This window comes from Octopus sinensis, linkage group LG10, assembly GCF_006345805.1.
Source record: "Octopus sinensis linkage group LG10, ASM634580v1, whole genome shotgun sequence".
NCBI classification, from domain to species: domain Eukaryota; kingdom Metazoa; phylum Mollusca; class Cephalopoda; order Octopoda; family Octopodidae; genus Octopus; species Octopus sinensis.
The window spans coordinates 52,879,248-52,894,754 of record NC_043006.1 but is presented as its reverse complement, the minus strand read 5'-3'; the positions used below and the strand labels follow the sequence as shown (position 1 = coordinate 52,894,754).

Sequence of the window (15,507 nt, the reverse complement as noted above, 5' to 3'; positions counted from 1 at the left end):
CCTTATTGTGAATAGTTACAAATACATATAAACGTGTAATAATTGTTTCTAATTTAGGAACAAAACCAGTGATTTTGGAGTGGAGGTAAGTTGATACAATCTACTCCAGTACTTGATTGGTATTTTGTGTTGATTATTCCAAAAGGATGAACAGCAAATTTGGCCGCGGTGGGATTTTAACGTCCAAACGTAAAGAGCCGGCAGAAATATTGCAAAAGCGTCTTCCCCGACTCTCTCAGAGTTTTACCACTTCGCCGACCTTACGTCTTCATATAGTCCTTTCTATTATTCTGCTACTGGTTCTTTGTAACCCAGTGCTACCTGTTACATGGACAGATGTTCGGCGACTAAACCGGCTCCTCCACTTGCCTCGCAGGTGAGGAGGGTGTTATGCACACTCTGAAAAGCTAAAACAAGACCTGTCAAAAGACTTTTGAGCTATTTGTGAGACACATGCCATCCGCACGAGTGATATCTCCTGGAATCCTTCCGCACTTGGGCTAGCAAAGCCGTGCAGCTGATCCAATACCGTAGTCACGAAAACTCCTATGAAAGACATACGGTACTCTCGAGTTGGAGTCGACGTCCCCGGCGATATGGCGTAGAGCGAAAAGTATTGACAGAAGGCCGATATTCTTTTTGTTGTAGTCGATTACATGGAGCCCAGTGCCCTGGTACTTAATGCATCGACCACGAAAAGATAAAAGGCAATGTACAATTTTAGGGCAGTGAACTGAATTGTTAGAGAGTCCGACGCGATACCTTGTGGTATCTGTTTCTGTGTTCTGATGGAAACCCATGCAGCGGCACTGATACATAATTGTAACGGATTAGCATTTCTTTAGACAGTATACTTGTAGTGACGTAAGGGAGACTCAAACTGATTAAGAAACCGGAGGACCGGCGAATCTTAGAACAAATTATCAAGCCTCTTCCTGACTGCTGATTGTACCTCTCCACCTTGTTTATAAGCATTGAAAGAACATTTTTATCAGATCATCTATTTCAACCGAAACGTGTATCTATCTATCTATCTATCTATCTATCTATCTATCTATCTATCTATCTATCTATCTATCTATCTATCTACTATCTATCTATCTATCTATCTATCTATCTATCTATCTATCTATCTATCTATCTATCTGTCTGTCTGTCTGTCTGTCTGTCTGTCTGTCTATGTATCTATCTATCTGTCTGTCTATCTGTCGGTCTGCCTGTCTGTCTGTCTGTCTGTCTATCTATCTATCTATCTATCTATCTATCTATCTATCTATCTATCTATCTATCTATCTACCTACCTTACTGTGTGTGTATGTATGTAGGTATGCATGCATCTATGTATGCATGTATTCATGAATGTATGTATATCCATATGTATGTATACAGTGTATTAGGACTAAATTTGACTGTTTGTATATCCCATCCAAAAATGAAAGTACTTTTAAAAAAACCAAAAAGATGTCCATTAGCTTATGACTGTGAGATAACAGATTAATCAAAGTAACCTCCCTCGGCTTCAACGACGGTCTCAAGACGTCTCAAGAGCCTGCTGCATGTTTTCCTCACTATGTCCCCGGGAAGATCTTCGAACACCTCCTTGATCTTAGCCACCAGCTCGGCATTGGTGTTGGTAGCAGTGCGGTTCGTGATTTTCTCAACCGTACCTCACACATAGTAATTCATGGAATTTCAATTGGGGGAAATTAGGAGGCCAGAAATTGGGGCTGGTGAAGCATTACAGATTCTCCTAGAATCACATCTGTCACTTCCTGGAGCTATGACAAGAAGTCGAATCCTGCTGTTACACATATGGCAACCCTCTCCAGACTGAGATTGACCACAGTCTCCAGCTGCCTCACAACCGTCTGAATTGAGTTTAAGACCCCGTTCAAAGATGTTGGGATAAATTCCGGCGTGCAAGCGCAGTTGCAATGCATACTGTATCCCTTCTAGTCTCCGTTACAGCTGTCTATGTCACATTTTGCAATATTTTCAGTGTTTACAGAACATGTAGCAGCAATCATGATGCCGGCAGTTTGATACACGGCGCGAATCATCATTGCTGTATCTTAGGTGTGAACAATAGTAAATAATTACATGATGAATTTTATAATTATCCTGCAGGTTTTCAGAAAAGTAATCACGATATTTTGTCTACAAATCTTTTTTTCCAGCTGCTTGCTTTAACACTTGTTTGTTCCTTCTCGAGCCACGCCTGGCTCATAAGGGCCGGTTTTCCGGTTTCTTTGGCGTATAGGTTCCCCACCTGGACGATACGCCGGTCCGTCGCAGGTGAACTGCAAGATGTAGGAGGAAAGAACGAGAGAAAGTTGTGGCGAAAGAGTCAGCAGAAGTTCGCCATTACCTTCTGCCGGAGCCGCGTGGAGCTTTGGTGTTTCGCTCATAAACACATGCATCGCCCGGTCTGAGATTCGAATCCATGATCCCTCGACCGTGAGTCCACTGCTCTAACCACTAGGCCATGTACCTCCACAAATGCGCCCTTTTAAAGCCTAGCCAGGTTAATGTTGGGTTATGGGGCGGTTCGGCAAATAACCCAATAGAATAAGTTTCCTACCTAAAAAAAATAAGTACTGGGGTCGATTTGTTTGACCAAAATTTTTCAGGCGGTTCATCAGTATAGTTATAGTAAAATGACTGAAATAAGTAAAACATAAAAATAAGAGATCGAATACCTGTGTAAAGTGAAATGGCTAGAACAAAGGATAGAAGCCTTGTTGGTTGTTGTTCGATGTTCCGAGAGCTTAACTCTAGTTTGAAAAAATTAACTAGCGTGAAGCAGAGTAGGAACAAAATAAATGTAGTTAAGGAGCCGATGACAACGTACTAAGAAAGTCGATATAATTATAAGAAGGCAATGTGATGTTGTGACATTTATGTATTAGCCGATGTCATCTAATCTAGTATAACACTTGAGAAATGAAAGGTAAAGTTGACCTTGGTTGGAATTGAACTCGGAATGCAAAGAGTCAGAACAAATGCGGCAAAGAACTTTTTTCCAACGCTCTTAAAACTTCTAGCAGTGATGTAAGCACGAAGATAGCAGGAGGAGGAAGGGGAAGGGTCAATCGATCCATCAATCTCAGCTTTGAAATATAGGTAATTGATTTCTTGTCTTTCTGTAGATGTTAACGCAGGTGAGCGGTGATCGGGCCGGTACGCATTTTATAATCAAAGGCCATCCAGGCGTGATTATGCCGTCTTTTTGTGTGTCCAAGAACTATACCATTTTTTTTTTTGGAAAGTATGGTGGGATTTGATGATTTGGGGGAGATTACGCTACTGTTTATTTCCAGCTGATTGACTGATTGTGTGGAAGGATTCTCGATGATTTGTCTCGATGTTGATGTTTGTGTTTCATTTGATTTTTTTGCTTTTCTACCAGATGGTGTGAAAGCTTTCTTTCGCGCCATTTTTTAAAATTACAAAGTGACATACCTCATTAAACAAAACATGTGATTTCATTTGTTTCCGTTGACTTTATATAGGTTTCGTAGGCTAAAAACAAAAATGTTTTTATGCATGGGTAAAGGTGATTTTGTTTTACGTATATTATTGTTGATGTTGCCGTTGCTGATTTAATGATATCTGATTTAGCAGACGCATGACTACAAGCATTTGGTCCAACTACAAATATGATTTGCATCATTGACATATTACCATATTCTTCACGATGTATGTGTGCCTCTCAGATCACTTTCTCCCGGTACATGTGGCACATATTTGGCGTAAATTCATATGTTCTTTTATCTTTTACTTGTTTCAGTCATTGGACTGCAGTTATACCGGGGAACCTTCTTGAAGCGTCTAGTCAAACATGTTGGGCACAGTACTTATTTTTAAAAATCTGGTACTTATTCTATCGGGTCTATTGCCGAAATGCAAATCTTCGGGGACATAAACAAACCAACACCAGTTGTCAAACAGTGTATTTGGGCACCAAACACAAACACACGCACACAAACACACACACATATATATATATGACGGGCTTCCACACAGTTTCCGTCTACCAAATTCACTCGCAAGACATTGGCCGGCCTAGATCAATAGTAGAAGAGTCACCCAAAGTGCTGCGCAGTGAGACTGAAGCTGAAACCACGTAGTTGCAAAGCGATCATTTTACCTACACACCTATGCCTGCACGTATAGCAACGTCTGAAGTGTCTTATATGTGATTGTATATAATAATTCTTAATTTAGTGTTGGAATATAAATAATTAGTTCGACCTCAGCATTTCATGCTTTAATGTAGACTTCGGCGAGATTCGAACTTAAAATGCATCCCGTCGTCAAGACACTGATTTGTCATATATGTTGAAGTTAACATATTTTTGCTGGAAGTAGGGAGAACAATTAACTTTTGAGAGGAGTGAAGTTGAGCCCAGGAGGTGGCTGGTACTTATTCTATGAACTTCTGATGATGAAAGACTAAGCAGATGTCGGCCAGTTTCAAACTCAAAACATAAAGGTTCATCATTAGATAACCGAGAATCAGTTTGTCCGATACTCCACCGATTCTGCCAATCCCCTTGAAGGGCAAGGCCATCAAGAAAATAGCCTTTAATACGCCAATGTCAATATTTGTAAAGAAGGTGGTGGTGCTGCTGTAATGATCCTAATACAAAACTGATGAATGTCGTATTGGTTGCTGACAAATGTTGACAATTTTTGCATGAATTTCAACGCAGAACATACAGTATAAGACTAAATATTGTAAAGCATCGAAGACTTAAAGATTTCTTTTACACGGTCTTAAGAGCGGATGAGGTGTAGCTTATAGAAAATTTAGGTGCTGATGGTTTTCTGTCACTATCCTTTACCAGTATTAATTATTTTTTTTAACAAGCGTCGAGCTGCTTAACAGTACCTGTTAAAATGCTTAGCGGGATTTCTTCTGACTTTATGTTCTGAAGTCAAATGCCACCGGGGTCGACCTTAGCACTGGGATCGATGACATTGACTTGCACCTTCCTCCACAATTGCTCATCTTGTACCAAATTTTGAAATTAATATTATTAATTGATATTGAGTCCCTTAGTTATAAGCTTCTGATGGGTATTATACGTTCATGTTAGATATTGTTAAACACATTATGTTATAAACGTTATGTCTCAAATTTGAACGTGAAGTATGTGCAGATATAGCGAAGAGTTCCCCACTCCTGCTGTAGATGTAATGTTAATAAGATTTTCAAGGGAGACTACCCTGGAATGTTTTCCCATTGCCTTCACTGAACTGAGTTGGCCTCTTTCAACAATTATAAAGTAGTTTCTTTTCTTACAGCAGTTGGGGGTGCATCTGCCTAAATGTTACAGCCAAATGCATTACGCTAGCAAGATTTGAGTGCATTGACCACAAGTATCTCATATCACTTGTGATAAGTTAAGGGTCATCAGCTCACCAGCTGGTAGTCAGACATCCTCTCAACTCGACCACTCAAGTGCAGCTCTCGAAGATTATTTTTGTTAGATATGGTGTCAATCGTTTTATAGTATTGTATAAAATTCAATCATCATAAGCAAATCTCAATCCGTTAATGCATGTAAATTTAAGTGCTTCAAAATATGCAATGTCAACTCCCTCAAATATGTAAATCTCTCAACAAACACAAATTACAAGAGATCAGATAATCTCGAAACAAGTCAGTGCATTTAGTAGCGATATTGTTTATTGTAAATTTTTTTGCAACACATTAGTGCTGTATTGTGAAGATGCATGGCTTAGTGGTTAGGGTATTCGGCTCACGATCGTAAGGTCGTGAGTTTAATTCCCGGCGGCGCGTTCTGTCCTTGAGCAAGACGCTTTATTTTACGTTGCTCCTGTCCATCCAGCTGGAAAAAATAAGTTGTACCTGTAATTCAAAGCGCCAGCCGTGTCACATTTTGTGTCACGCTGAAACCCCCCGAGAACTGTGTTAAGGGTACACGTGTCTGTGGAGTGCTCAGCCACTTGCACTTTGATTTCACGTGCAGGCTGTTCCGTTGATCGGATCAACTGAAACCCACGTCATCGCATTCGACGGAGTGCTAGTTTTTTGTTCAGTGTTGTATTACATAGTGGTGTATTACACAGTTATAGTATAACTATTTATAGCGTATAAATATTATTGTATGTCACATTTAAGAAACTCTGCCGTGTAAAGTATTGTTGATATTTCTTGATATTTCTGAAGATTAAAAAATAAACAGTCAATATCAGATTTGAAAAGCTCAAGCGTTTTAGAACGCACTGTGCGCACGCACACGGGATATTATACAGATTTATAAATAATACATGCCACGAACAACACATTTAGCACAGAAGCACTTCTACACGATTTGACACATATACACACACTCTGTGCGTGTAAGTGTGCGCATATATGCATGTGTGCTGTGCATATATATATTACATATATACGTGTGTGTGTGTATGTGTGTATGTGTGTGTGTGTGAATCCATATGTATAGGCATGCAAGAGGTGTAAAGAACAAGCAAAGCAATCGCATATACGAACGCGTCTAGTTAGATAACAGAAAAAGAAAGAAAAAAGAAAATGCAAAACTCTTGAGAAAAGCCACCGGGGAGTTATCATTTTACAGAAGACAAGTTTGGAATGCATTAGAGTTAGGAAAGAAGTTGAAAACTCTAGAGATGTGTGTTTGACTGAAGCTCATAGAAATGACTAGGTTAACAGATGGTCTGTTATTCGCTAGGTAGGGAGTCTGATAGCTATAATCTATTCATTGTAAGTAAAATATAAAACATTTGTCGAGTGCAATCAAGTTCATTAGAATAGTGTAAAACATCGGTAAGTGGGCGGCTCCTAAAGTCAACCAGACATGTATACACAGCATGCTCGAATAGTTAACAAGTTCATTTCGCAATCACGAGGTCATAAGTTCGATCCCACCCAAGAGAGCAAGGTTTTTTTTATATCCTAGCCACGGATCCACCCAAACTGTGTGAGTGGGGTTGAGCAGATGGAAACTGCGTAGGAAACTAGTGGCTCATATATTTAATCTAAAGATCTAGACTTGTCAGACTCTTTTATGAAGATACCCCCTGAGATTTACGTTTGGGACACATGTGCCTGTGGAATACACAACCACTTAAACCATTATTCAATTAGCAGGGAGTTCAGTTGAATGAGCAATTGAATACTCATCGTTGAAACTGACAGAGTTCCGTATCACATTTACGATCCATCAGTGTGTCCCACTGGAATCGTATCGAAAGTGTCTTCAATACGCTCCGCAGATGAAGGAGGAGAAGGATAAGGAAGGGGAGGAGGAGGATGGTAAAGACGAAAATGGGTATGAGGAAGAGATGGAGGGCGAGATCGGTACAGAAATGTGTGATAAAGAAAAGTTCTATGTTTTATATCTTTCGAGGGAAAATTTGCAACGGGTAACAGGAATTGTTGAGGGAGATAAACCTGAATGATAAGGACACTGCGGGAGGTCGACTGATGAGATCCTAACCCTAACCCACACATACTCACACACGCACACATACATATGCATATATATATGTGTGTATGCATATATATATATATATATATATATGTTTATATATATATATAGATATGGATATATTGTATATGTATACATACGTACACACACACACACACATACACACACACACACACACACACACACACACACACACACACACGCAACACATATTTTTGGAAAGTTTTGTCTGAAAGGAAAGAGAATCTGTATAAAATGGGAATAAATGTTTTGTCATTCTAATTTGTGGGACGTGCCATGTAGGTCAGTCATTTTCAAACTGATATGTAAAAGCTTTGTATGTCATGAAATTCTGCAAAAAAAAAAAAAGGAGGGGATAAAAGTGCGAATTGGTGTAAACAGAATGATGAAAATCGGCAGTAATATTTCTAGTAAAGGAAAAAAATAAACAAGTTGCGAAAAGTCAATAGTACCGAGAACCAATTTTTGATGTTTGTGTCGTTACGTTTAGGAATCAATTTTCACTGTATTTCACAATTTACAGTTTCAACCAAAATGGAATCTTCGATTTAAATATGCAGATTTAAAACCGCTGACGCTACTCCCCACCACACACACACTCGCGCACACATACGTATGTATATATACATCTATGTCGGGTCACTCGAAAGTACTGCTGAAATACCTAACCCAGTACAACCTGTTGCATAATCAGGTTGTCGGCGACTAAAAGGGACGAAGGACAATGCTATTCTTGTGTGAATTTGACATCAATATTATATCAGTATAGAATCAATTGACTGACTTGGGTTATAGATAAACATTGACAATAGACCGACACTTTAACAATAGACGACCGCCGGCAGTGTGTTAGATTGACAGTAACTGTTGACAGTCTGTCAGCAGAACAATGCACACACATTGTAGAAGGGACCATACAATGTACACAATGTGTAGTAAAGAATGTACAGAGAATGTTGTGCTGTGGTTATTAGTACATAACATGAATAGAGAATACAGAAAGGATCCTACACGATAAGCCAATACACAGAGAATGTGGGACTTAGTCTGAACACAATGTACTACGTCAATACATCAACATTAAAATTGGAAATAGACCGATAATGTACCAATAAATTGACATTGTGTATCATGTCAAGATTTTGTCAATAGACCGACAGTTACTGATACTGACAAAGAATAACATTGACAATCGATTAACATCGACCATAAACAAACGTTGACAATAGACAACCACTGGCAACTGACAACACTGATAATGCACCACTGACAATAGGAGTCAGTGAGACAATACAACCGCATTTTCTCAATAAACTGACACTGCATATAGACTGACAATTACAATAGACAACACTTTGGCAATAAACGACCACTGACAACAGACCGACATTGACAATAGATCGACATTGTTAAATGTCTGATACTGTGTCAATAGACAAAGACTGTGACAATAAACACTTTGTCAAAACACCAACACTGACAATAAACCGACACTTTGTCCACAGACTGACATCTTGACTATAAACATGACGTTTGACTATAAACTCTAATAATAAACCGACAAACCGAAATATAGTGACATGACACTCATAATTATCATATCGTTATGTTATCAATTTCCTTTTTCGTTTATTTTTAAAGAATTTAACGAGAGAAAACAATGATGAAATAATGAATATCTTCTCTTTCTTTTTGTTTTCTTGCAACCACTCTAACATAATCTTACGTCGTTGTACAGATTCATTTAGTACAGTCCTTGACTTCAATATTTTATTTTCGAATGAAATTTGTTGAAACAATGTGGCGAAAAATATTTCTTTTTTTTTCTAACTTGTCTTTCAGTATAAAATCTAATATACAGATCAAAGAAGATTAATTTCTTACTTTATAGAATTCAGCACAATCACAGGAAAAGGGAATAAGTATAAGTTAGCACAGAAGACATAAAGTGGCGTCTCAGTTTGGTGTATGGCTTCAGCTAACTGCCTTAACCATCTTCCAAGACGGTGTTCAGTTAAAAGATCTCGTATTGTATTTTACTTTAGTTTTGAGAGAAGGCACAAGAAATTTGTAATTTTAGGCTCAGAGCGTCAATGCCCGTTCCCAAAGCTTTAGCGATAAACGTTAACTGAAATGGCTTGAAGCAGAAACCACAATGGATTGCAGATTTGGTTGACAGGGGTAATGAGCAAACTTATACTTCTAATTGTGCGGGGGAAATATCTACGAATTACATTCATAAAATTTGTTGTACTTTTAGAAATGCCACACATGTAGAGGCCAACAGGAAGTAAGAATGTATTGGAGAAAACTTCACAGTAAAACAGACGATAAACAACAGTAAAATATGACAAGAGTGGTGCAGAGAGATAAGTGAAGATTAAAGAGAAAATGGTGGAATTGTAACGAAGTTGACACCAAGGAAACAGTTTTATGAACGAGAAAATATCCTGGGAATTATGGTAGATGATTTTAAACACAAGAAATCCTATTTTTAATTCACCCACCCGCTTTGTTTATGGCAAAATGTTTTGCTGAAACAAGAGTAATGAAAAAAGTATGAAAGCACCAAGGGACAAAATATATATCTGATATATATGTTTCATAAGATGTCTTTGTTTGTTTTCTTACATTGCAATTACCAACGAAACTTAATTTAGTGATGGCGTGCAAATTTACTTTGAATTAGTTATCGAACATTTTAACAGGATGATACGAAAAGAAAAAAGTTCTGATATTTGAAAGACATTTTAGTCATCTAATAATTTTTAGCCGACTCAAGTGGGTAGGGAAATCTGGAATGAGGTGATTGGTTGAGATCGGATTGGCTGTTTGGACGCTGGCGATTTGGCATGACTGGTTGGGCATTGAATCTGTTTTGGTAATAGCTGGTCTTTGGCGATAGTACTTTTTGGCTTAGAAGTGCACACACACGCACACATTTAAAGACACACAAATATACGCACACACATTCGCACACGAGCATAGAATTATACACGTACAGGTATAATTGCTATTAATGTATTGCTATTAAGTAACATATGAAGAAATCAACATAAAAACATTTCAAACATTTTACACGAAAGGAAATGAGAAATTGATAATATATTTCTGTAAGAAACAACAAAAGTCAAAAGGATGTACATGTATACATACACTCACCTCGCACACATATAATCGAAGATTATTAGTTGATTCTTTTGTATCGCTGTTAAACCCATGAAGACCAGTGGGATAGCTACATTTCAGTGCTAAATTAATGCCGCATACATTAATTAAAAATCTTCAAAAACAATAAACCAAAAAGTGAATATATAAACAGTATCATTTCGATAGTTGTAATTTTTAGGTCTAAACTAGTACCGACTTCAAATATAACCACATTGGAACTATTTCAAGTACAATACTACATTACATTATACGTTTTGGTTTCAAAAGCTGCATCTCTCTTCTATAATAACATATTAATCAACACTACACACCGTTACACCACAATTGCATTGCATTATATTGTAGTGAATTATATCTTGCTTACTCCCTTCACTAAACTGCACTATTGCAACGCCACACTTATGCACTGCCCTACACTATACAATATTATACAACTTTACAGTATCTGAAGGTGCTTAAAATTCATAAATTTCTTCTCTAGCTTTTCTGTAGCGGAACAGATGGCCAAAACAATCAGACTACACATCGGGGTCTTCATATCCTTATTGTCCTACTATAATGGTCAGGTCAGGATTCTGAATTTCTCACTCTACCTAACAGTAACCAGATATCCGCTGCAATCTCCAGTTGTTTACTATCTTTAATCTGTATTTAGTATCTACTTGCCACCACTTGTTGTTTACCGTTTCATGCCAGCCTCCTTTGTTTTCAAATTACGCTTTTTTGAATTGGTTTTCAAAGTTAATTTTGTAAAAGTCAGTTGCTAGCCTCTTCTATCCAATTCATGCCAAACATTGATATGGCATAAATCGAGTTAATTCATTTTACATTAATTTTATTGAATTCCGTGGGCTTAAGGATAAAGTTAAACCTTATCGAGATTTATTGAAATACATTCAAGCAAGTTTGTTAATGTCAATATCAACAAAGTCAGTCAAGTTTGATAGAAAAGCTCTGAAGTCGAATGGAACTTTGTAAAGTCTAGACGTTCATTTTATTCTAATTCTGTTGTCCCAGTTTCTTCAAATGTCACATTAAAAAAGTTAAAACTTTTAACTCCACGTTTTACTAAAGTGGAGATCTTGATATCTTCGCTATATTGAGATGAAAATCGACATGTTTAGCAAAAATTTTCGTTAATGATGTGTCTTTCTCCAATATTTCAGAAAATACAAAGTGACTATAAAATACACACACATTGTAGAAATGACCATACATTGTACACAGTATGTGGTAATGACTATACAACATACGCAGAATGTGGTACTGTGGTTATTACTATATGACATGAACAGAGAGTACAGAGTGGACCATACATGATTAGCCAATACACAGAGAATGTGAAACAGTCTGCACACAATGCGCTAATGAATACACATGCTGTGATAATGACTACCAAATATAGCATGATGAGTTAATAAGTATACAATATCTACAAACCAGGCAATAATCATATAATAAGGTAATGACATGATGTAGTAATAACCATAAAATGACGATGTAGTAATAACCATACAATATAGACAGGATGATGTAGGGATCGCTAAACAATACACAGTGGGGGATCATTTTCACACTGTGGAACATTTAAATTTAAATTTCTTATTTTCGAGTTTGGTGATAATACTTTTAGATGACTGCTTCAAGAAGTTATATATTTCTTCAGATAACACAGACAAACAATCTTTTATATTTATACAAAGAATATTCTCTATTTATACACCATATATATAAACATTTGTTATAACAAAGCTTTTACATGTGTAGAAAGTAAGACACAAATTCTCGACTTTATTTGATGGATGAGAAATAATATTTATTATCTAATTTTATATAAAGAAAGGGAAGACAGATATACATTCACACGTGCGCATGCACTAACACACATAAGAACATAAACATTCAGATACACATGTAGACACATATATAGACATACTTACAGACAAGTGCGCGCGCACACACACACGTACACACACGGGCATATACGGCAACATATGAACGAGGCCGCGCACACATATTTAAATATATACATAGACACACATAGACAAACTTACATAAACTTAATGACCATTTTATTACTTACAGTTAGTCAATGACCAGTTTATTTCTACAGAAGAAGTAGGCCAGTCATGCTGGCTGTGTGAGTCATGTAGGTGTGGTTTATATAAAGCAGGTAGCTAGGCGTGTATAAGATTAACTCAATGTTTCATTGAATTTTGAAAACGGGTAAAATTAGAGGCTTAATTGACAAAGAGCAGAATATCTCCAGGACCAAGAATGTCAGTTCACATAAATATTAACCATGTACACGTTTGGTGTTTTGATATGCATGTATGTATATATGCATATATGTATGCGTGTAGGTATATATGTCTGAATGTATTATGTATATATATATATTATATATATATATATGAATGTATTACATGTATAGCATATATATATATAATATATATATATATATAATATATATATATATATATATATAATATATATATATATATATATATATATATGTATATATAGCTAGATAGATAGATAAATAGATACACATACACACACGTTTGTATTACACAAATCTAGCTGGTGACTTGATGTGCGAGTGAGTGTTGAAACTGTAACAGTTTCATCGTGGGAGACTCTTTCTAGTCATTTAATAACACAAATAAGAAAAGAACCTGTTAAATTCACTTCCGCCTCAATGTTGTCAATGTTTTTTTTCGCACAACTGCAACTAAGTAACTGTTCCACTGTTCTAGAACTGTGTCAGTAACCAGATCGTATATATATATATATATATATATATATATATATATATATATATATACATACACACTTTCCTGAAATATTTGAAACCTCATATCTATTGAAATAACCGTAATAAGAATTCATATGATCACTTTTATTCTCATATTCACAGAAAACCACATTAGGGTTAGGGTTAGGGTTAGGGTTAGGGTTAGAGTTAGAGTTTATAGCACATATTCATTTCCGTGTTAAGTCATTTCACTTCCATTACTAGGATTTCCTGGTACAATCTTTAACTCCATACTGACTCGACTTGTGACATTATACTAAATCCGGACACACTGCGCAGATACAACGTATTCAGCAATGTCACAACAAATCATTTAATCTGCAATATGTTTTCTATTCAGCAATAATTCCCATCGAACAGTTCTCAGCTGAATCTCTTCAAATTCTGTCCATAAATGTCATTAAGAAACAAGAGGAACTTGTCATGCCAAATCGCCAGCGTCCAAACAGCCAATCCGATCTCAACCAATCACCTCATTCCAAATATTTCGGTCACCAACAGAACGATCGATAATCGACCACTCTACAGTGGATTTCAAATTTCGGAATATGAGTTTCGTTGTGTGAGATTACGAGTTTTCGAAAGATTGTTCTTGGATGCCATAGTTGAAAGTAAAAAAAGTCTTTGAGTTGCGCCGTTTTTGATATCATGAATGGAGAAGATATGTAATAACATAATGTTTCGAGATTTTGGCACAGAATTCAGTGGCAGTAACATGGCTCGGATGTCGGATAGGGTACAACTGCTGTACATGTGTAATATATATAATTTCGCGCAAACAATTGATGACTGGTCTCAACTTTGACTGCTCTAACGTGCATGGTTATGACGGACTTTTCTTTTACGTAATCAAAGTTGTTCATAAAGGTTTATCTGTGAGAGATAGAATCCCTCTTCGGTGAATGACACTTATTATCATACTATCCTTCTATTTGTACGCTATAAAGATCATATGAGCTGATTTATGCAAAGTACAACTATTACAACTTCAGTATATTCTACTAAATTCTTAAATTGTTGATTGCTACTTAATTAGAAAGGTATTTTGGATAACTTTTGGCACACACCGTTTGGACGATGTCTTCAGCATATTTCTCTTGACATTTTTATGTTTATAATATCTTCCACATATCTACGGTTGTTTACATATACGTTAATTTGTAGATTAAACAAACACGGCATTTGATATTTATGACCACTGTCATGAAAGCATTCTGCAGAGTAATAAACAGAAGGGAAAAAAGAAACTTGATTTTCAGTAGTTATCTCCTACTGAATATTGCATCCGAAAGTTTAAAAAACTTTCCCCATAAAACATAAATGCTGACGCGAGTCTTTACGGTCGAAAACCTTCATAGGAGAGATAAAGATGTTTGTTATTAACTATCACGTGCTGTATTTACTTCACATCTGCTCTAATCAAATTACATAGAAAAATGCGTCACCACACGAAATAGATATAGGTCGTTTGAAGGCTGCTGCTGAAACTGCACTTTTTGCCTTGGTTCAACAGTATCTATCTGTATATCTAGACAAATGAATGCCTATAACATCTATATATATATATATATATATATATGATATAAATATATATATATATATATATATATATATATGTATACATATATATATGTATACATATATATATATTTATAAATATATATATATATATATGTATGTGTGTGTGTGTGTGTGTGTGTGTGTGTGTGTGTTTGTGTGTGTAAATATAAGGCAGCGAGCTGGCTGGCAGAAACGTTGGCACACCGGTATTTGGTCTGTTTATACGTTCTGAGTTCAAATTCTGCCGAGATCAACTTTGCCTTTCATTCTTTCGGGGTCAATAAATTAAGTACCAGTGGCGTACTGAGGTCGATCTAATTGACTGGCTCCCCTCCCCACAAATTTCGGACCTTGTGCCTAGAATAGAAACGAATATATATATATAAGTATATGTATATGAATTATTGGTATATACATATATACTCATATGTGTATGTATATAGCTATATACATACA

At 36.5% G+C, this 15,507-nt stretch overlaps 1 protein-coding gene across 3 annotated transcripts in view; it reads left to right on the top strand.

The window, feature by feature from the left end:
- Positions 1–15,507, top strand: part of LOC115216495 (collagen alpha-1(XIV) chain) — a 32,896-nt gene that overhangs the window by 2,537 nt on the left and 14,852 nt on the right. The window contains exon 1 of one of the 3 annotated variants that reach the window (XM_036506680.1): positions 9,828–9,964. The exons of the other annotated variants lie outside the window; for them this stretch is intronic. The gene's annotated coding sequence lies outside the window, so the exon portion shown is untranslated. Of the gene's footprint in view, positions 1–9,827; positions 9,965–15,507 lie in introns of those variants that run through there. 3 annotated transcript variants of the gene reach the window in all.